Source organism: Camelus dromedarius, chromosome 8 (assembly GCF_036321535.1).
Source record: "Camelus dromedarius isolate mCamDro1 chromosome 8, mCamDro1.pat, whole genome shotgun sequence".
Taxonomy (NCBI): domain Eukaryota; kingdom Metazoa; phylum Chordata; class Mammalia; order Artiodactyla; family Camelidae; genus Camelus; species Camelus dromedarius.
In genome coordinates, this window is record NC_087443.1 from 15,435,333 (window position 1) to 15,459,155 (window position 23,823).

Here is a 23,823-nt window from a genome sequence, read left to right on the forward strand (position 1 = left end):
CACAGTTTGGTCCTTGACCATATGGCCCAGTCCCTGAGGCTGCTTTCCTGTCCCTGTGCTTTGCTCCTCCCTGTAGATAGTCACAAGATCCAGAGGTGGCTCCTCGAGTGTGTGACTCACCTTAGCAGAGCCTGGAGCACCACCTAGGCTCTGCACGGAAGAGAAGCCACATTTCCCATAGGTGGAAGCCAGCCCGCAGCTGGGGCTCATGGTGACTGCCCAGCCCTCTCCTTGGAAGCATCACATTCCCTGTTTATTTCCAACTTGACCTTCTCTTCATATTCCACATTCTTCGCCCATTTGTTTTGTGTCATTTTCCCCTTGTTGACCCATTTCAATTTAACATTTATAGCTCATTTTGTCTTATACCAGCATCTCCAGCATATCTGGACTCTTTGTCAGAGTTTGCGGGTGCCCAGGAATATCCCACTGAGTGATCATGAATGTACAGGTGTTTTTAGAACTAAAGCCCTAGCGTCCTAGGAAAACTGTTTCTCTTAAAACAAGAATGAAACCACCACAAACTCTTTTTAGTTAAATGTCCCCTATAGCTCAGGCACTTAAAACGTTATTTCATTGAATGGTCATACTCATTCTCTGAGGTAGAATGTATTCCCATTTTACAGATGATGAATACTGAGTTCAGAGAGGTTGGGTAACTTGTCCAAGGTCACTCAGCTTGTGTGGTGGAGCAGGGATGCCAACCAGAGGTGACTTCCTCTAGAGCCAATGTTCTTTCCATGATTCCACGTTGCCTCCCTGAATCTCAACTATGAGAATTTGTCAAGATTTCCATTTGTGATGAAGAAGGGAAGGGTTTGTTAACCCATAATGAACAATATCTTCTTTTAGTTTATTTGGCCATTTATGGGTTTTTCACATCTTCAGAGCTTCAGTGAGAGATTTAAATCACCTCAATTTGAATTTTAAACACAGGACTGTTTAAGTCCAATGCACTTCAGGAGGATTGACAAGTACAGAAGACTGATCCCTGCTGCAGGGATCAATAGAAGCAGTAGAAGGGCCCCTTTCTCCAGGCATAAAGAGTGGGCTAAATGAGACATCAGAGGTCCAGGCCCTGCTGTAAGAAGCCCTTGTGAATCCCAGCCTTCCTAGGTCTCAAAGTCCTTCTTAGTAAAATGGAGAGGGTTTGACCATCTAGAGATAACAAGTTAGTTTTAATTCTCATGCCAGTTCTGTGCACGTGGCCATAGCTCCCTGGAATGCTGTGTTGGGAAGGGCTCTAAGGCTTTTAGGGAAGAGTTCTGTGGTGATAATGGAAGCCCACCGATTTGGGCATGGAAGACCAGAGTGCATGCATCTTCCACTCCCTAGATCGGAAAACCACCAAGATTCCTTTAAGCTTTGACATTCATGGCCATGTAAAGCTGCCCATTTGGCCTCCTCTAAATTCAACAGCCTTATAAACATAAGCCCACCTGGACCATCATGGATATGGGGCATCATGGGACATGAAAACAGGGAGACTGATGAGCTGGTCCTCACTGGGCAGGGGGTGCAGGAAAGGTAATAGGAGAAATACTTTCAGATCCCCTCTTACACTGGAGCTGGGCTGGAGCAGTGGTGCCGCGTTTGGAGCTAAGAACACATGTCTCAGGAATGTCAAGTTTCTTCAGTGGCAAAAACTTGAAGACTTGGGCTTTCACATTAAAACAAACAGAACATCAAGGACATTTATTGCTTGTCCAACCTGCTCTGCTCCCAAGAGCCTACGTGATCTTCCTTTTTCCTGCTATTAGTTTTCCGTGGGGAACTTGGAGAGTACCAGGAGAAAGAGGACCAGGAAAGTGATGACCAAAGAGTTCAACAGGAAAAGGAGAAACCCACGGAGGCCCCTGGAGCTTGTCTCTATTGGGAAACGGCAACACTTGGCACTAAGAGCGAAGCCATCGTGCCCAGGAAGCCCAGGTCCCCATGGGGCCCGTGGGACATAGTAGCATGAAGCCTGTTGAGCAGTCTCTCTGAACTGGGGCTGTTGTGCTGATGGGAATGGCAGAGAAGAAACCTCTTTTGTCTCTCCCCTGCACAAGCCCATGGCTAATCATTAGCTATAGTCCCCATCTTCCAAATGGCCTTCAGGTCAACATGTCCATTGTGCAACTATTTATTAAGTGCCTACTGTGCACCGAGTGTTATGTAAATTCAGTAATCCATTCAATAGCCTACAAGTATCTCAAATCCATTTCATCCATTACTGTTTCTAGTCTGGTCTTCCTCTGCCCATTTTAGTAAATGCCACCATCATCACCCCATGATCCAAACCAAAAGCTGTGCACCATTTTCTTTCCCCCTCTGGTCAACTCTTTATTACCTAGTCAATCTCTCAGTCCTGCCATGTGGGGAGCAACTTAGAATCTAGCAGAAAGAGCCTTTCAATGGTCTCTTCTCTGTACTTTTGGAGCTAAGACTCAGCCAATCATAGCATCTGCTTCCTCTTCTGAAAACTTCTGATACTCTTTTTTTAGTGTTCTTTTTTTTTTAATTGAGGTAGTCACTTTACAATGTTGTGTCAATTTCCAGTGTACAGCACAATTTTTCAGTTACATATGAACATACATATACTCATATTCTTTTTCACCATGAGCTACTATAAGATACTGAATGTATTTCTCTGTGCTATACAGTATAAACTTGTTTATCTATTTTACACATACCAGTCAGTATCTGCAAATCTCCAACTCCCAGTTTATCCCTTCCCACCTCCCTCCCCACTGGCAACCGCAAAACTGTATTCTGTATCTGTGAGTCTGTTTCTTTTTTATATATAATTTCATATGTCTTCTGTTTTTTTTTGTTGTTGTTGTTCTTTTTGTTTTTTTTTTTTTAAGATTCCACATATGAGTGATGTCATATGGTAATTTTCTTTCTCCATCTGGCTTACTTCACTTACAATGACATTCTCCAGGGCCTTCCATGTTGCTGCAAATGGCATTATGTTATCCTTTTTATGGCTGAATAGTATTCCATTGTATAAATATACCACTTCTTCTTTATCCAATCATCTGTCGATGGACATTTAGGCTGTTTCCATGTCTTGGCTATTGTAAATAGTGCTGCTATGAACATTGGGGTGCAGGTGTCTTTTTGAAGTTGGGTTCCCTCTGGATATATGCCCAGGAGTGGGATTGTGAGGTCATATAGTAAGTCTATTTTTAGTCTTAGGAATCTCCATACTGTTTTTCATAGTGGCTGCACCAAACTGCATTACCAACAATGTAGGAGGGCTCCCTTTCCTCCACATCCTCTCCAGCATATAAATGATAAATAATACTCACTTTTGATGGGCTTGGAAAGCGACCATCCTTTTCACTATTTGCTCTGGTGCCAACAAGGCTGCATTCCTGGGGACAGCAGCAGTGGGTCGGCCCCTGTGACTGTGGCCAGCATTGCTGAGGCTGCAGGGCAGGCAGGGCCTCCAGGTGGGACAGCTGTGGCCACAGGGGTCACATCAAACCAGCCCTGGGTCTGATTCTGGCACTTCTTTTGCCTGTGGTTTAGCTTCCCTAGTGCCTGATCATTGTCTAAACACTGTTCCATGGTCCTCCTAGGGGTTCTCTGAATCACTTAGCAGCCTTTGAACAAATTCCTTTTCTTGATATAATCAGCCAGGGTCAGTTACTGTTGCATGCAGACAAGGATTTTGCTCAAACAAGTATTTCAGGGTTCTGGGTATCATTTCCTGGTAAAGAGAAGGGAGGAGACAGAACCACAGGTGATGCCTGAGATGTGGTCTTAGTGATAAAGACTGAGACAAAAAAGGCACAGGCTGGGACTATGCAGCAGCAGGTGGATTCTGACAGGAAAATGTTGAATCTAGACAAATGCTCACAGTCGAGCTACAGAGGAGGGATTGGAGCTGAGCTGAGTCCCCAAGAGTCCTGTGAAACTGGGGTGAGACGTGAATATCCAGAGCAGCAAGTCAGTGGGCAGAAGCACTGGCCCGAGAGGCTGAGAACAAAGGCAGGGCAGCCTAAATCATCCTGTAGATGCTCCTGGGTCAAAGTCATGGGATCAGAAACTCGTGGGGCCCCCATCACATCCTTAGCTCCCTTTGACTTCCTTTGGTTCCTCCATGTCTAGATTCACCCTCCTTTATCCTTAGTTCCCCATAAGTCTCCAGCCTCTGAATCATCCACACACAGACTCAGTCATTCCTGGACTTGATGCTCTGTTATCCCTTTCCTCCTGATGTGGTCATTTCAGGAATGTCAGTCTCTCCCACTGGACTCCAAGTTGCAAGAGGGAAGAACCCATGTCTGCACTGACTCACCGCCATATCCCCAGGGGAAGCCAACAGTAGACACTCAATAATCATTGGTTAAGTTATTATCTAAGAGAGGAAAATGCATCACTATGATGATAACTAATGTAGCCTTAATAGTCCATCCTACAAGTCAGTGGTCATTACTGCACTGTCTCACAGCTGAGATATCTCACACAGGTAAGGTGATGCCATTGGCCCAAGGTCACGCAAACTTGACCGGTCTATCCTCACTCCTGTTCTACTGTCTCCTGCCAGCCCCTGAACACAAATGTAACACAATGAAAGGGGCCCAGGACTTGAATTAGATACCACCCACTTTCTACCGATTTGACTTTAGGAGAAGTTACTCTCACTCTCATGTTCTAATCCATGGCCAAGGAAGTTAGGCTTCCCACAGACTCTTTTGTTTCATCAGCATAAAGTTGAAGAGCTCTACTATTTTCAAGCTGCTCACCCCAACTCAAGCCTCCATTTTTAATTGCCAGGACCCAGTTCAAGTCTTCATGTCACCTGCTTGGAGTTTGTAAGCTTTTAAACCTTAAACTCCTGGACCAGCTGCTTCTGTATCTTAATTACACATGACTCCACTGATGTTTCTGTCCCTCCCCCCACCCCCACATTTCTTGATGAACCCAGCATCTGCTAGAACCCTGGCCCCAGGTCTAACAAGAAGACAGTGTTACAGTATTGTTGTCTTCTCATGTCAGTATATCTAAGGGTTATTTTGAGTATTTTTAGCATAAGCACTCAAAGATGTGAGACCCTCAGGGGAAAAAAAAGATGCCTACAAAAATACCTTGTATTATTCAGAGGAATTCAAACCATGTTTCTGCTTCTTTTACTGATTCTTTTACAAGTAAACCATTAAAATGCACTCCTCTAAGAGCTGTTTGATGTCCCAAGAGCTCCCAAACATTTTACAAGCTGTTTTCCTTAGAACCAAAGGATATATTCAACTTACATAAAAGATGTGGAAATCTGAAAAATTCTTTCACAATCTTTGCATTAGATGCGATAAATTGCAAGCCTCTAACACTCCATTATGGATGAAATTTGTAACTGTTCTTGTGAAACCCCTCTGATTTAGTTTCTGGGAGCATGAGAAGGAATGTGCATGGAGGGAGCCAAGATCTTTGGAAAATTGTGAAGTTTGTAAATGTGGCTTTTTCTGATGCTGGACGTTGCTATGGAGCAGACAGAAAACAACTGAAAGCCAATTTTCCTAACCTGTTCATCCCAAGAATCCCCCCCTTCATATTTTCTTTTACAGGTTTGTTTTTCCAAACAAGTGACATTTCTTTTTGTTCTTATCAGCAGATAATAATCATCTCATCTCATGCAGTGGGTTTGAGTCCAGCAGAAAGCACAGACCCATTCCAGCTTCATCAGCCTGTCCTATCTCATTGAGCCTCAATGCATGACTTCAACTTGGCTCGAGCCAAGGACCTTATGATTGTTCCATCTCCACTTTCTGGGCTCCTAACAGGCATGGTTTCCTCTTCAGGTTTTATTTTTCATTCTGAAAAAAAAAATACAATAGATTTTAAACATCTCACTTTGTTCAGAGGTTTAGTCTTCATAAATTCCCCATGAATTCCCTTTTTAAAAAATATTTTACTGAGATAAAATTTACATAAAGCATATTAGTTTCAGGTACACCCACATAAAGATTTATTTGTATATATTGTGAAATGATTACCACAGTAAATCTAGTTAACATGTCACCACACACAGTCACAAAATTGTTTTCTCATCATAAGAAATTCTCTCTTAGCAACTTTCAGATACACCCACAGTATTATTAACTGTAATCACCATGCTGTACATGACATTCCCATGACTTTTTTATTTTTTAAGTGGAAACTGTGAATTCTCTTAAGTCTTACATATTACTATTACAATAGCCCTGGGACAACCTTCTCAGCCTCTCATCATCCAGAGAAAATAAGCAATGTTCTAGTGGAAAGAAAGGACACAGCTGAAGCTTAGTTCCTTGATTAAAAAATGACTGCACCTTCTACGTTGGGGTTTTCAAGCACAAAACACTTAATGGAGCTCCACATCACAGTGAATCTATTGTATGAATATCTGTGATTGAGTCCATAAAGGCATGAATGACTCTCTAGCCTTAAGGAAGCTGGGGTGAGGTGAGGGCTACCTTAGAGTTGGGCATCCAACCAGCCAGGTGGGAGAACTATCCTTTCAGGTGAGTTGATGAGAACATCTAAGTCTGAAGGAAGAATACAAGTAAGGCTGAACAGGTTTGTTATCCTTTAGGATAAAACCAAACTAGTTAAGAGACTTCAAGAACTGCTTAATTATGTAAAGCAAAAAATAGCCTTGGGCACCTGGTTCTTTTCACAGGGGGTGGAGCTGTTAGGGAAAAGTCAGTGCTTTGCCATAATTACTGGTTATCCAATACTTTGCAAAAGGCCTTGCTGTTTTCAGTGCCAGGGTCATTCAATATGGAATACAGCTTCGCTCATGCTTTGGTACAGATGACAAAAAAACACAGGTGCTCTTTCAGGCTCCAGCAACACTCCTGCCCTCATCCAAGTCCAGAGCAAAGGAAGAGGGTGACCTAGTGAACTGGTAAGTCCCGGGTCCTTGAAGATCCAAGAATGTGTCCTTCTGAGCCCAGTGACGAGCATCCACACAGAACAGCACTGAGCCCTTTTACAAAAGTTCCACCACCTTCAGCTTTAGCTTAATATTCATCCATCCAGTCTAACATCTCTTGACAAAGAAGGAGAAGCATTACAATTGAGGGCTTCTGCTTTCTGTCTGTCATCCGTCAAAATTGCCTTTACTTCTAACAACAGGCTCATACTTTCCTTGAAATTGGGATGCAGAATATCCCTTTAAAAAAAACATGGAAAGGACTTATTGAGATATTCAATGTAGTGGTCACTGCCTCAAATTATCAAAAGTTCAATATGGCCCATGCCATTCTGGTGGGTCACCCACCTCACGGTTGGTGTCTCATGGAAGGGAATCTCACAGAAGATCTTTTCTGTCCACAGCCTCAGCCTTGAGTTCCCAGCCTCCTTCATCTGGCACCATCCTCTCATCCAGTTCTCTTATTTCTCATACCTTCTAGTCTTCTCTCACTTTTCTTGTGTAAGACTTAGTTCTACCTTCCTACCTAACACCCTCCCAAGACACATGCGTGCACGTGCACATGCACTCTCTCTCTCTCTCACACACACACACACACACACACACACACACACACACACACACACACACACAGAGTCCTCTCTGAACCCACCATTTGTGAATGTCCATAAATATCCAGAATGCATTCTTATGGTGATGCCTGTTGCTCAGGAAAAGCTGTCACTGGTTTATCCAGGCATCAGATGCAAATCTTGGCCAAGGCATCTTCTTCTCATGTGGCGCTCCCATACACAGTTCCCTGTACTGAAGACTGGGCCCCAAACATCACAAGCATTGCATGTTACTGATGAGCACAGGTTTAGAAGCCAGAGAAGCTTGTGTTCTGATCATGGGAGCACTGCACTGGATCCATGAGACTTCAAATGATTTCTCGGTCCCCTGGCCCCATTTTTGTTTAACACAAAGACAACTTACTTATACAAAGTGTTGTTAACAAGGATTAAGTGAAATTATCCATGCCAGGACCTAACATGGTTGTCCTCCATTTCCTTCTGTGCAGTCTCAGCCTCCTGTGCCCACAGTGTGGCACTGCTCAGGGGCAATCTTTTGTGCTTTCTCTTCTCACCCTGTGGTCTTGTCCTGAGTGATGCCATCCAGCCCCACAGCGTCAACATACAACCCACAATCAGTTGATTCATGGATGTGAACCTCCAGCCATGCCCCTTCTCTAAGCTCTGTCTCGAGGCATTGTTTAATTTCCTCTTTGATTTCCTTTTTGACCCACTGGATTTTTAGTAGCATGTTATTCAGTCTCCATGCAGTCACTTTTTTTTCTCATTTTTATTTCTGTGGTTGATTTTGAGTTTCATGCCATTGCGGTCAGAAAAAATGCTTGATAAAATTTCTATCCTCTTAAATTTGTTGAGGCTTGTTTTCTGTCTGGAGATGTGGTCTATCCTAGAGAATGTTCCATGCACCCTTGGAGAGAATGTATATTCTCTTTTGGGGGAATGTAATTTCCTGAAAATATCAACTAAGGCTAACTGTTCTATGGTGTCATTTAGTGCTTCCATTGCCTTATTAATTTTGTCCCCTTCTCTGAGTTCTGGATGTGGACATGGTACCACCACCTTGATGCCTCCTCCCAGATCGCCCAAGAGCTGCCAAATCAACATTTCCAACATTGAAGGCAACATCCCCCACTCCTGCCAGTCAGCAGTCTCTCTCTCTCTCCATGAATGGCAGCACCCCCCCACCCACTTCTGCAAGGTACAACCCACATCTCTTCACCTGTGTTGCTCACTGCTTCTACAGACACAACTACCACCATCAACTGTCACCTACTGTGATAGCAAAGGAGAACCTCAGGCTGTAAATGGCATCCAGCTCCCCACAGTTTGGTTGATTTATTGACTCACTTCATCCACTGATTCTTTGGATAAATATTTATTGAGTGTCTACTAGTACACTGTTCTTTTAAAATAAGTGAAGCTATATTTTGTCACTTTGATACTCAGTAGTCTTTAACACTTAATTGAAACATAAATTACATTTGGATGGCATTTTATAGTCTCCAAAGGTTTTTTCATTTCTCATAACAACACAATGGAGTAAGGAAATTCTAGAGACCAATAGACTCATTTTTCATATGAGGCAGCTGAATCTAGCCTACTCAGGGTTATACCACAAATTCCCATCATGTGTAGGATGGAACCCAGATGGCAACGCAGCGCTCGACTGTACTTTCAACTCTACCCTGCTCCTTCCTCCAACTCACCAGGGGCCAAGTTAATGGATCCTCCCTCAGAATCTTGGCCAGTGGTTCTCAAATTTAGCAGATATCAGAGTCACAGGAGTCTAGTCAAGGTGCCGAGTGTTGGGCTTGCCTGGAGTGAGCCTGAGAATCTGCATTTCTAACAAGTTCCCAGTGATCCTGATGATGCTGATCTGGGGACTACACCCTGAAAACCATTGATGTTGTAACAGGGAAGAACAAATCTGACTCCATGTTGGATCTATTTCTCTTACTTTAATCTCTGTATCCTATTGCTTTTGCTACAAGTTAATCACTGAAGGGATGTTCAGTGAGGTTAAATTATACATAATGGCCCCTCAGCTCCCAGGTATGAGTGTTAAGCTAAAATGCCTTTGTTTAGCTCACAGGAAACATCCTGACCAGGCCCACCTGTGAATGCCTGCGGGAAGGAAGCAATGAACACAACCCCTTCGAAGGCTGAACGGAACCAGGAAATATTTGACTTTACTCCCTCCCTCTTTTAGTATAAAAGAAGCCTGAATTCTGCCTTGGGCAAGATCATTCTTTGGGACACTAGTCCACCATCTTCTCAGTATGCTGGCTTTCTGAATAAAGTTCCTTGGCCCAACAACTTGTCTCAATTTATTGGCCTGTCATGCGGGCGAGCAGCACAAGCCTGGACTCGGTAGCAATGTGGGCTAGCTAACTCTTTCGCCTGTGCTCTTTACTGTTTCTTTTCACTTCCTTTGAGGAGAAATTTGACCCTAACTATGTTTTTCTCCCTTGACTCACTTTTGAACAGAAAGGAGCACATTTCTTCTGTACAAGGACCATCTTTTGCATCCCTGATGTTGACAAGAAGATATGAAATTGTGCCCACATGCAAGGTGCTTGGTTCTCCATGCCTCCATTTGACCACCTAGGTGCCTGTCAAACCCCATGGTTATAACCTCACTACCGGTCAGAGTCGTTCAAAACATGGCTGAGAAAAGCAGTTTATGGAGAATTTAGAGACTCTTGCTCTATTTTTCCAGATACTCAAAGATTCATTCCTGGATTGAGCCAAATCAGCTGACACTCCCCTCTGCCACCATCAGCCTGGCCCCATCTGCCCTCATTGGTATGTCCTCCTCTGCACAAGGCCCTAAGAAATACTGGTTTAGTGACTTGAGCACTGGGCTGGGCCATGATGCACACCTGGGGCCCTACAGGAAACTGCCTCTGAGAGGTGTGCTACATGTGCTGATGGATACAGCCCATAATAATACACTGCAGCCTTATCACTGGTACCATGAGGAAAGTCTCCTGTTTGTACCCAGCATTGTAGTGCTTTTTCTGAGCAGAAGGCTTGGCTTTGCCTCAGGGGCACTGCAGTTCTTGTAACTAGTTGTGACTGAGTCTCCTTTTTGGCCACTAGGGGACTTCACACCAGCTCTGTGACCCTCCCTGGAGGTCTACGGACCACAGAGTTTCCTGACTTAAACATCTTAATTTCTCCCATGTTTCATTATCACACTTACTTGGGATGGGTGGTGTTTTGCTATGCTATAGGACAACATTTGACCCTTCCTGAGGCTTGGCAGATAAAGGAAGGTAGGTGGAAATGTGCACAGATAGCCAGACAGGCAGAGAGATGAGTGCATAGAAGGCTCACTGCTGGTCAATGGCACACACTCTCCCCACGATGCAGGAGGCAGCTCACACAGAAAAGAAGAAGATAAATGATCCACTGTCTGATTTGGTTTCAGATCTTCAAGATGTCATGTTGCAGGGAGGGTATAGCTCAGTGGTAGAGTGTGTGCTTAACATGCACAAAATCCTGGGTTCAATCCCCAGTACCATCATTAAAAAATTTAAATTAAAAAAAATGAGTTACCCCCCACAAAAATACGTAAAACAGACTTTAAAATTTTACAAAAAGATGTTATGTTGGAAGGGGCTTTCAAATGTTACAGACACCGGATATGCATTTTTTTCTAGCTAAAACAGCTTAATAAGTTGGTTAATTCATAAATAAACCTAAAACTGGCTCTGAGCTTTGTGTTCTAATATTTTCTGGTAACTTTGTAATTGGTCCAATCTTTTCCTAAAGAAATCTGCCAAAATATATTATAGCAAATACAAAGGTTTGTACTGGCCTTAGTATCTAATGTAAATATGAAAAAGAAAAGAAATAATTGTATGCTGTTTATCATAGCCATATTTCTCACAATATGATGAAAAGCAGAATAAATAATGACACATACTTACATGGAATATTAGGAAGTAATCAAAAGTATTGGTCAACAAACTATAGAGCCACATGAAAATATAATTTAATATTAAGTAAAATGAAAGACATAAAACTAATTGTTGGATATGAGAACCACTATGATAAGACAAATTCCTGGGAGAAATGATGATGGTGTTTATTGTGATGAGATTTAGAGTGATAATTTCATCTTCCCTATCTTTTCCAAAACATTATGGTATGGGGTTAGATTCATTCACTGTAGACAAGTACATTAAATAAAGTTTTAAATGTTACCTTGAGAGCAGAAACTCAAGTTGTTTTAGAGCATAAACAGGCAACCACAGGCCTGGACTCGGGGCACATGTAGGGATGTCAGAGGCAGACAGATGTAAACAAAAGTATAAACTGTGGCTCCTGTGGGCAGCTGCCACCAGGCCCACAGGAGGGTCAGAGGAAATGATTGCCCAGTGTGCCAGAATCTCCAAGTGTTTATGGGTCACATCTCACATAGCAGCTGTCATCACAGTCCATAACCTCGTAGAACACTCGGCCCTGCCCTCCAGGCTGTGTTCTATAGACATTTACTGGCTGGACTTCTCCATCTAACACAGAAACCAGCCTCCAGTGGCAGTCAAATCACATATTTGAACATGGAGCAGAATTTATCTCATCCTGGGTGGCTTTGATTTTCAGAATTCTGGGAAGAAAAGTATGACTGACTAAGAAGCATTGTCTGTGTGATGGTCACAGCAAGATCTTGGAGAGCCATCCCAGCCTTCAGAACCATATCCAGGGAGATGGGTGGTGGGCTGGGGCCTCCTTCTCCCCCTTAGGTGTCCTTCTGAAAGTGACATTTTGAGGCCAAGTGATCCTGGGAAGACCACACACTACATGGAACACAGATGTCTTTAGGTTCCCAATGATGTTCATGGACACCTCTCTTTGAATATTTTCTCCTACTTCTCACCTGTAGTGTAGCCTCTGTTATATTTTGTTTTAAAGGGAAGCTTTCTGCTCTGTGGAAAACTCAAAGTTGTGAACTGGCTCTCCTGGACAGTCCTGAGTGGGCTGGAATCTGCAGAATCCACTAGGTCCAGCAACGTCCATCCATGTAAGGCAAATCAGAGAGCCAAGATTCCTCATCAAGACCTCACTTTTGATGAGCATCCTCAGCTTGGGAGCTCTAGGAAGATCAAGTCAAAGATAAAGTCCTAGCAAGGGATGTGTTTTCCAAGGGGAACCCCTTCTCCTGAAATGAGAAAAGACTTGGAGGCTCAGTCAGTCAACATGGGGCTGGTACTGCCTGACCTTGGGACAGAATGGAGAGAATATTTTCACTACGACTTTCTGAGCCAAGTCCGGGCTCCATGAGCCTATTTCATTCAGTGTTTACTCAGGTCCTTTGCAACCAGAGGTTTATGTTCCAAGTTAAGAAATTTGAAAGCAAAATATCAAGCATCCACCATCTCATTCTCATCCTTCCTCTGATCCTCAGAGCCCCATCTCCAGAAGTCAGGTATCAGCAACCCACATTGCCTGTAAAGCAGTTAATACTTAAACCAGAACAAAGGATGGGTATTATTCCTGGTATTCAACACCTGTAGGATTCAGCCTTACTTCCTGCCTGCATGCTCCAAGGTCCCTATATCCTCAACCAAACTATGCAGCAACCAATGAACTCTCTGGACAGGGGAACACTGATTGCATTTTAACTCTGAGTTTTCTTGAGGGAAAGTGATTTTCTCCATTGTCCCTAGTGAAACTACTGAAACCCTCTTGCTTTTTTTCTAAGCTCCATCTTTCCGGGCTCTTAATCATCTCTGGGACCATTCCCAAGAAGATCTCTGGCTTCTCTAAATCTCTCCTAAAAGCCTTCCTTTTGACCTAAATGAAAGCAAGCTGAAACATTCCTTGGACCCAGAAGTCTCTAGCTTTGCATGGCCTGCAATTTTTCAAAAATGAAAAAAATTAAAATTAAAAAAAAAACCACATGTCTTTGAGGAATGAGCCAGAGGCATTAAAGTAACTCCCTATGCAGTGAGTGGATTGTCTCCACAGGCTTGATACCTTGGCCCTGCGCTAGACATTTCACATGCTGGGGAAAGGTCTGAAATGTTAATGCCTTGGGACCCTGCCACAGTTTACAAAAAGCACCTTTGCCTTCAAAAGCTTCTGTGTTAACCAAAGGTGATTAAAACCAGGTCCTTGCCAAGGGCGTTCTTTCATAGTTCTGAACAAGTAAGGGAAAGCAGAGATGATTATCTGGCCAGCTCAGTGGACACTTGCTCCTTTGTATAAAAATATACATGCTGACAGAACAACACTTGTAGATTTACAATTTGTCTGATTTGATCACCTTTCAGCACAGGAAACCTGGCTTGTATACTCCATTAGAGGGGCTGCTGTGGGAATTTTCATGGGAGACAAGACCCAGCTTGGGACCTGGACCAGAGATCAAGCTGGGGTGTCATCGGGAACATCACCTACAAGATTTGGTTGGAACATCCCAGCCCCTCAGGCAGAAAGGGCCCCTGTCCTCTGTGTTCTTGCAACTCCATGGTGGACTCTTTCACAGCACATCGCGGGGTGTGCTGTGATGTGTGCATCTGTTCACCTCATCCAATACTTCATGAGTTCTTTGTATTTCAGTGGGAGTCCCATTAAGCCTTTCCTGAATCACTAATGGGCTTCTCCCTGGAAAACCAAGAGAGCTTCTCTTTCTTTTAAAGAGACATACAATGGGAAGAATGGGTATCTTCATTTCCATCTAGACACAGCACTGCCTATCCCAGCCACTGACAAGACAGTAATAGGCATGCCTTAAAGATGTTGCAGGTTCAGTTCCAGAAAATGGCAATAAGTATCACAACACAACAAGTCACACAAATTTTAGGTCCCTGAGTAACATATGTTTATGTATGTTTATATTATACTGAAGTTTATTAAGTGTGCAATAGCATTAGCTGTAAGAAAAACTCAGTTGAAAAATACTTTATGGTTAAAAAATGCTCACAATCATTTGAGCCCTTGGCAAATTGTAACTTTTTTGCAACAGTAACATCAAAGATCATCAATCACAGATCACCATAACAAATTAATAATAATAATAATAATAATAATAATTTTGAAATATTGTGAAAATTACCAAAATGTGACACAGAGACACAAAGTGAGCAAATATTACTGGAAAAATGGTGCCAAAAGACTTGCTCAATGTAAGGTTGCTACAAACCTTTAATCTATTTTTTTTAAGTATATCTGTGAAGCACAATAAAGCAAATCCCAATTAAATGAGGAACACCTGTAATTATAAGACACATCCAAAGACATTTCTCTTTATGGGCAGAGTTCAACTAATGGAATCTAAGCTCATGGATATGGAAGATACACAAACACCAGTGGGGTGAGAAGATGCTCTTGCCCAGGACCTTCAGTCATCCAGTAGCACCAACCTTCCCCAAAGAGGCTTTAGGAAAGGATCTTCTCAGCCAGATTAGAAATCAAAGACATGCAAATTAAAACAACGAGATGCTATTTTCAATCTATAAAATTAACATAATTTTTAAAAATAACAACTTTCATATAGCCAAGTTCTAATGGATACTCTTATACTACTTTATGTGGGGGGGAAGGGGCAGGGAGGAGGTGTACTGGTCCACATTTTCCAAAAATCAGAACATATATTCAATGATTTTGGTCAGAGATATAAATAAAAATATTTGCTTTAATATGTTCACGGGAGCTCTACTGCAAAATAAGACATTGAAAACATACTCAGCTATGCAATAAATGTGGTGGTTTATTAGTATATGCTAAGCTCTGCAGAAGTAACAAGTACATGCTGACTTTTTAGTGGCTCAATGCAACAAATGTTTATTTCTTACTCAGAGTCTGATATTTGTTGAGCCTCTCAAAGCAGTTTGTCCCCCAAGCAACAACTCTCAGACCCAGGCTGCTTCCATCTGCCATCTGCCATCCACCGTCACTGATGAGGGGACAGATCAGCCTGGGGAGCACATTTCATGGCTGCATGATGTTCCCTCATCTAAACATGTGATGTTTCACTAAGCCATTTTTGGCAAGGCCAAGTCATGGGTTCTCCACAACATTTCTTCTCCCTGAGCATTTGGGAGATGTGTTTCCAGAACTCCTCTGCAGTTTGATTTTAGACAAGCAGGTCGAATCTCAGACAATGGGATGTGGGCAGAAATGAGGATGCTGCTTTGTCCCTGGGACAGCACTACAGGATGATCTGTCTGTCCCATTGCACCCTGAATTTCATGATTTTAAAATGAGTTTCCTCTTGCTCATCAAACCCTCATAGTCATTTTTTATTTCTCTATTTCACATTCCACATAGTCCACTGGCATAGCCTCTCACGTTTATTTCCAAAATACCTCCTGCATCTCACCCTTTGTCATCACCTCTACTCTGGTCCAGATACTGCCACCACTTTCTGGATTTCTGCAGTAGCCTCCTAACTGGTATCCCTGCCCTTTGCCCCCTATGCTCTAATCCCACACAGCAGCCAGAGTGAACTTGTTAAAACAAGAACCCAGCCATGTCACTCCTCATTCAAAAGTCTTCAGTGGCTCCTCATTAGATGCAGAATAAATGTCAAAGTCATTATAGTTTCTGAGTTGTTCACTGAGGTATTTCCAAACCAAAGGGGAGAGAGAGAGAGAGAGAGAGAGAGAGAGAAAGAGATCTGTGGAAGGAGTGGAGGGGAATAAATAAGCAGATTTTCAACAGTGTGCTTAATCACCGAATGAGAACACATAAAATGGTCCAAAGGATAAAGTTCTAGTCACAGACAAATCACAGTGAGACAGCTCAGAGGGGAGGAATCAGGCAGAGGGAAAGTGGCATTTTTCCTGATGTGAAACTGTCTTGTTCACAACCCTCCATCTGGGTGTCCCCCTCACAGCTCTGCAATCAACTGAGATTCTCCTACTGTGAAATTAGAGGGTGGATATCATAAAATATGAAGATTTTAAAATTCTTCAGGAACTAGATTTTATATGTATAAGTGAGATATCTATATTTGGAAAATGGACTCCATGGAGATGAAGCAGATGCATTGCACTAAAGCACATTTTGGGAGCAGTCTCTTGTATACTGCATTCAACAGAAAAATTACATCAGATGAGCAAGATGGATATCACAAACCTTTGCTGATGCTTGGATACTTTTCAATATGATTTCTTAGTTAATCTTGAATTGTTGACAACAAATTCTTGAGAAGGACATTGGGGGACAGAAAGGCTAAGTAAGTTTTTGGAGTTAGATGGGGTACACACCTAGCTAATATTCAATTCCTTGCATTCTGATCTAACTTGAGTGAATATCAGACTTGTGAGGCATGACCTTTTGGGAGGTCATGCTCCTTCAGAAAAAAACAAAATAAAAAAGTGCCACAAGTCTTTGCTTTCCTTCACCAACTATGGCCTAAATACAAGGGGTCTTTAGAAGGCAACAGGAATGACAGACAAGAACCAGGTGGAAACAATTAACCCAATATCCTATCAGCCTGGGTGGCTCCAGGCACAGACACTCCATCTCCATCCACCAAACCATTATGATGGATAAAGAAGGCCAGTCCCCAAAAGATGGACCTTTGAGATTCTTTGAGATTCTAGGTCATGCCTTCATGTCACCTTTTAAAAAGAACCAACTTGAGACCAGAGGGCCTTTTCTGAAATTATGTTTCCTGTCCAAAGTGGACTCTCCAGGCTTCTGGTGGGGGCTGTGATCAGCAGGTTCATTGAATACAGAACAGAATCAGATGATGATGGTGTGAGGTTTTAGTGCTGCCATTGCCTTAAGAGGTGGGACCTGTTATCCCACCCAGAGAAGACAGCTACATCTGAAGACCCCTAGAGTCAGTGTGGGCCAGCTCCTCTGCATCCTGCCTCCACAACTTAGCTTTCTGATGTTCTCTCTGAGAGACTGAAGAATGCGGACCTGCTCCAGAGAACTGATGGAGAAGCCACAGCCCCTGTGCTCCTAGATGAAAGCTGCCCCAGGATCTCAAAATCTCACAGATCAGTAGAACTCTGCACACATTAGCTGTGGAATCCTTCAGATGAGAAGCCACTTCGAGTGCAATGGAGATGCATAAGGGAATATCCAAGTTAGAGAGACTCAGGCACAGGGCAGAAGAATAAAACTTTACCTGACTAAATCAACAAACTAAGGAAAGACAAAAAATCATGACTAAGTACAAAGGTAGTAAGCAAAATTGAAGAAATTGATTGATCAGTATCTGTCTTTGAAATCAATGTTAATGAGCTGCATCTCCTTAACGAAGCATAAAGACATTAGGATAATATAAAATTAAAATTGAGCAGTAGCTATTTAGGAAAAAAAAACATTAAAAACAAAATAACAGAGGACTTCCATTTCCACAACGATAAATATATTTATTCCTATTCCTCCTGCTGAGTACAGCTAAAAAATCTGGTCATTATAAAAACAAGCATAAGAAGTAGAGAGAAAAAGGCAAATTACCTAGAAACCTCAGAACCCAAAATATGATTTGGTGGTGAGTTTCTTGGGTCTTCTTTTGGTTTCACATATCCCAGACTAAGTTCTAGAGAAGGCAGCAATCTGGAAATGCCAATAGGTGCAGAAAACAAGGGAACCCCAAGGAAAGCCTTTTTATAGCCAAAGGACCAGAACTGGGGTAGCATCTCAAGAAAGAAAAGTTTTTGACAATAACTGTTTTACTCCAGGCAAACACCATAGAAAAGACTGCAGCCCTAATCCCCGCCAGCACAGGCTAAGTGGACAGCCAACACACCCACTCTCACTCGAGTGTAATAAGGCTCCTTCCCAAACCCCCAAGATGATGGCAAAGTAAACTAAGTATGGAGCATGGGATTTCATCTTTGCTGAGCAATAATGAGCTCCTTTCCACTCCCTAGAGTCTGTGGACCCTACATCAGAGCCTGAACTTTAATGCCCACCCAGCAATAGAGGCACCCGTCCAGTCATGACTGGGATGGTGTCAGAGGATGCCTACAAAAACACAAGATTTAGAACATATCCAGAGTTGCATAACACAATAGCTAAAATGTCCAGGATTTGATCAAGTACACCAAGATTCAGGAAGACCTCAACTTAAATGAGAAAAGACAATCAACAAACACCATCTTTAAGATGACACAAATGTTGGAATATTCTGATGAGGATTTCATAGCATCCCTCATTAAAATGCTTCAAGGAGCAATTACAAAGATGCTTGAAACAAATGAAAATGCATACATGAAGTCTCAGTGAAAACTGAAAGATGTAAATAGGAAAAAATGGAAATTTTAGAACTGAAAAATACATAAACAGAAACAAAAATACAACAGATGAGCTCAACAGCAGAGTAGACAAGACATAGGAAAGAATCAGTGAATTTGAAGGTAAATAAAAACTATCAAATCTGAACAACAGAAAGAAAATACATTGAAAAAAATAAGAAAAGAGACCCTGGGACAGGTGGGACTGTAACTGAAGAGTTAATATTTATGTCAATAGAGTCCCAGAAGGAGAGGAGAAAAGGGCTGGGACTGAAAAAATATTCAAGGAATAATGGCAGAACATTTCCTAAATATGGAAAAATATATAAACTTACATATATAAGAAGCTGAGCAAACACAAACAGAATAAAACCAAAGAAATTCATAGCAAGATACGCCATGGCCAAATTTCTGAAACTTAAAAGAAAAAGTCTTAAAAGCAACCAGAGGGGAAGAATGAGTGAGCTGGAGGGGAAAAACAATTCAAATGGCAGTAAATTACTCATCAGAAACCACTGAGGCCAGAAGGAAGTAGCATATAATATAATGTAATACCTAAGCAATCACTAAAACAATCTGCATATAAGATACACTGAAACCCACTTTAGAAAAGTCAAATGGAATTATAAAAAATGTCAACTCTCCCACAGGAAGTAAATACAAAAAAAAAAAAAAAAGGAGAACAATCATAAAATAAAAAAAATAAAGTGACAAACTTAAGTCCTAAGATATCAATAATTATCATAAATATAAGCAGTCTAAATACAACAATTAAAAATAGATTTGCAGGGTGGATTAAACAAAAAATATGATTTATACACCATCTACAAAATAACTCACTTCAGATACGACATAGGTAGTTTGAAAGTAAAGGGTGACCTGAGCAGGTTCTCAAATGTTGACAGTCTATTTGTTGAAGAAAAGTGCTGCCTTGAACACTGTGCTTCCTGAGGATTCAGAAGATTCTGAGTTGGAAGAGGAAATGGAAGATGAAATGAAGGAGGTAGAATGACCACTTGAAGTGAGTCCACAGGTCCCTCTGACATCTTTGAAAGGGAGGTTTTATCACAATGGTGGGAGAATAATCAGGACGCCAGGTGAGAGCTCTGTCCCTCCCAAGCTTATTGTCTGGCCCACCAGAAGTAAGTACAAGTTAAAGCACAGTGAATATGAGCACATCCTTGTGGTTTACAAGGTGAAATGACAGGATGGCTGTGACAGCGCTGGTGGCAGGCTCTGAAGCAAACACACCATGACCAAGCAGGAGGCACTGGAATCTAAAAAAGTCTCTCATAAATCAGCAAAATGCCTCTGACCTCATCTATCAAGGGAATGAGCACTCTGGCCAGACTTCCAAAAGTGGGTGCTTAGCAGACTGTCAGTTGTGGGGATATGGAAAGATCTGACACACTTATCAACATCCTTCAAGGATGTCACCAACTGAGTGACTTTGGATCCTGGAGGTTTTACCATTGACAGTGCTGAATACTACCTGAAAAGAATGAGGGTAGAGAAATCTCCTTTCATGACCTGGAAAACAGCTTATAACAACAAAACACCCTTCCCCAAATGACTAAGGTAACACTCAAGGATGCCCCATTGTTGACCAAAGACAACGCTAGACATTGATCCTACAAAGTCTCATTCTTTGCCTCAAATGATTAGCTGAACTGTTTCAGCCCTGTTGATCAGTTAGACAAAATGCTTGCTAGCCAAACTGTAGTTAAGCTTCTCTCGTTCCTCTAGGCCTCTGAACATTGGCCCCCTCTCAGCCTGGGCCAGCATACAGCCTCTCCTGAAAACTGCCTGGGCTCAGGGTAAAAATTTCTCTAGCCTTGTTACTCCTCTATAAAACAAGCACTTTTTGCCTAACTCTACACACTTGCATGCTTCCTATGGCAATAATCCCCTTCCCCTTGAAACAATCCTCTCAAATAAAGTCTCTTCTTGAATGAATGAATGAACGAATGAAAGAAAGAAAAAGAAAGAAAGAAAGAAAAAGAAAAAGAAAGAAAGAAAGAAAGAGAAAAAGAAAGAAAGAAAGAAAAAGAAAGAAAAAAAGAAAGAAAAGAAAGAAAAGAAAGAAAAGAAAGAAAAGAAAGAAAAGAAAGAAAGAAAGAAAGAAAGAAAGAAAGAAAGAAAGAAAGAAAGGAAAGAAAGAAAGAAAAGGATGGGAAAAAAATGTATCATGCATATATCAATCCAAAGAAATCAGGAATGATTACATTAATACCAGACAAAGCAGACTTTAGAGAATGAAAATGCAAGGGACAGAAAGACACATTACATAATAATAAAAGAGTCAACCCACCAAGAATATCTAGCAATCCTAAAGTGTACATACCAAATCACAGAGTTGCAAAACATATGAAGCAAAGGCTGATGTAACTAAAAGGGGAAATTGACAAGTCTACAGTTATAGTTGCAGGCTTCAACAGACCCCCACCGGTCTCAACAATTGATAGAAAAATTAGACAGAAAATCAGCAAGAATATAGAAGAACTCAACAGCATGATCAATCAACACAATCTAACTGACATATGTATAGAACACTTCACCCCAAAATAGCAGAATATACTTTCTTAAACTTTTTTTTTTAATTGAGTTAAATGTTGTGTCAAATTCCAGTGTAGGGCAAAAAAATATACATTCTTTTCAAGAATCTAAAGAACTTATACCAAGATAGACCATAGCCTGATCCATCAAACATAGCAAACAAATGTAAAAGAATTTAAATTATGCAGAGATTATTGTCTGATGTCAATGGAATCAAAGTAGAATTCAATTTAAAAGAAGATAACAAGAAAATCTCCAAACACTTGCAAACTAAACAGCATACTTCTAATTAATCCGTGAGAAAAAAGAAACACAAAATTTTGGAATAAGTGAGCTCAACAAGGTCATGAGGATAAAAGATTAACACAAAAAAATTAGTCATATTTCTATAGACCAGCAATGAACACATGGAAGCAAAAGTTACAAATACAATACAATTTACAATGGCTTCCCCCAAAATGAAATACTTAGATGTAAATCTAACAAATCATGCACAGGACTTGCATGCTGAAAACTACAAAACACTAATTAACATAGTTTTTAAAATGAGCTAAATATATAGAGAAACACAATCTGTCATGGATTGAATGACTACATAGTAAAGATATCAATTCTCCCCAAACTGATAAAAAAGGTTAATAGAATCCCTACCAAATTCCAACAAGAGTTTTTGTAGATAGAGACAACCATATTCAAAAGTTTATATGAAACGCAAAGGAACCAGAATAACTAAAACAAATTTGAAAAAGGAGAATCAATGGGAGAAATTTCTCTACATATGATATAGCTTTATTATTCAAGAATATGTTGTATTTTCAGAAGGACTGACACATCAGTCAATGGAACAAGATAAGAAGACCAAAAATAGGCTAACAGTGCATTTTTGACAAAACTAAAAAGGAATTCAATGGAGGAAAAATCATCTTTGAAATAAACGCTGCTGGAACAATTAGGCATCCTAGGCATAAAGTTAACTTCAACTTAAATCTCACACCTTATAAAAAATTAAGTCAAAATTCATCATAGATTTAAATGTGAAATATAAAACTTAAAGAAGGTGGAATAGAAAAAAAAAATTGGTTCCTGATCATCGTGAAGAGTTCTTAGTAATGACAACAAAAGCATAATCTATAGAAGAAAAGAATCAATAAATTGTTTTTTTCTTATTAAGTCATATGAGCTGCTCATATATTCTGGAGATCAAGCCTTTGACGGTTTCATTTGCAAAAATTTTCTCCCATTCCATAGGTTGTCTTTTTGTTTTACTTACGATTTCCTTTGCTGTGCAGAAGCTTTTAAGTTCCATTAGGTCTCATTACCAGAATTAAACACTTTAGCTCTGTAAAAGAATGAAAGGACAAGATACAGACTTGGAGAAAATATTTTCAAACTGCATATCTGACAAAGGTATCATATCTGGAATTTATAAAGAACTCTCAAAACTCAACAGTAATTAAAAAAATTTTTTTACAATTCAAACACAGGGAAAAGAAAGGACATTTATCAAAGATACATGGAGAGCAAACAAGCACATGATAAGATATTCAACATCTCTAGCCACTAGCAGAATGCAAATTAACACCATTTCAAAATATACAGCACACCTCTGAGAACAGTTAAAACAAAAAATAATAGAAACACCAAATGGTGGCAAGGATGTAGAGAAACTCTCTCACACATTGCTAATGGAAATGTAGGAATGTGCAGCCACTCTGGAAAACTGTTCAGCAGTTTAAAGAAAAAACTAAACATACCCATTTCACATAATCTAGCAATTGCACTCCCGAGCGCTTATCTCAATGAAATAAATACTTATGTTCACACAAGTATTTATACATGATTGTTTATAGTGGCTTTATTTGTAATAGCCCAAATGTCCTGCAGTCAGTGAATGATTAAACAAATTGTGGAACACCCATACCATGGAATTCTATGCAGGAAAAAAAAAACTATTTATACATGCATAACTTGCATCTCAAGGGAATTCTGGAAAAAAAAAGTCGATCTGAAAAGGTCATATACTGTAAGATTCCATTTACATAACAACCTTGAAATAACAAAATTACAGAAATGGAAAACACACTAGTGGCTGCCAGGGGTTAGGGCTGGTGGGGCAGAGGGCAGCAGCGATGAGTACAGAGGTTCAACATAGGGGTGATGTTTATGGTGATGAACTGTACCTGCCATAAAGTGACATATAACCATACACACACATTGTATCAATGTCAATTTCCTGATGTAACCATTGTGGGAAACTGGATGAAGGGTACAAAGAACCTCACTGCATTATCTGCAAATTCCAATGAATTTATAATTATCCCAAAACAAAATGTTAAAAATGGCAAAAAAAAAAAAAAAACCCAAAAAACAATGGTGTATTGAAAATGAGGGGATAAGCAAAACCATAACAAGTAGATGACAACACAAAAGAAACAGGGTAAAATCAGATAAAGTAGAAGTTAAAGGCAAAAACCTTTAAATTGATAAAATTAATAATAGCACCAATCATAAAATATATAACCCATAAAAATGTATACTGGTCATTAACTTTTTTATACCAAACAACCCAGGAGTTAAATAAATA

At 40.8% G+C, this 23,823-nt stretch overlaps 1 protein-coding gene and 1 non-coding gene across 2 annotated transcripts in view; one reads left to right on the forward strand and one right to left on the reverse strand.

Moving 5' to 3' along the window:
- Window positions 1–2,800: 2,800 nt before the first annotated feature.
- Window positions 2,801–23,823, reverse strand: part of LOC116156068 (uncharacterized) — a 55,746-nt gene continuing 34,723 nt past the window's right edge. The window contains exons 9-10 of the mRNA XM_064488642.1: window positions 22,510–22,578; window positions 2,801–5,804 (exon numbers count right to left, since the gene is read on the reverse strand). The gene's annotated coding sequence lies outside the window, so the exon portion shown is untranslated. The remainder of the gene's footprint in view (window positions 5,805–22,509; window positions 22,579–23,823) is intronic.
- Window positions 10,934–11,005, forward strand: TRNAV-AAC (transfer RNA valine (anticodon AAC)). The gene has a single exon. It is a non-coding gene; the product is annotated as a tRNA-Val (tRNA).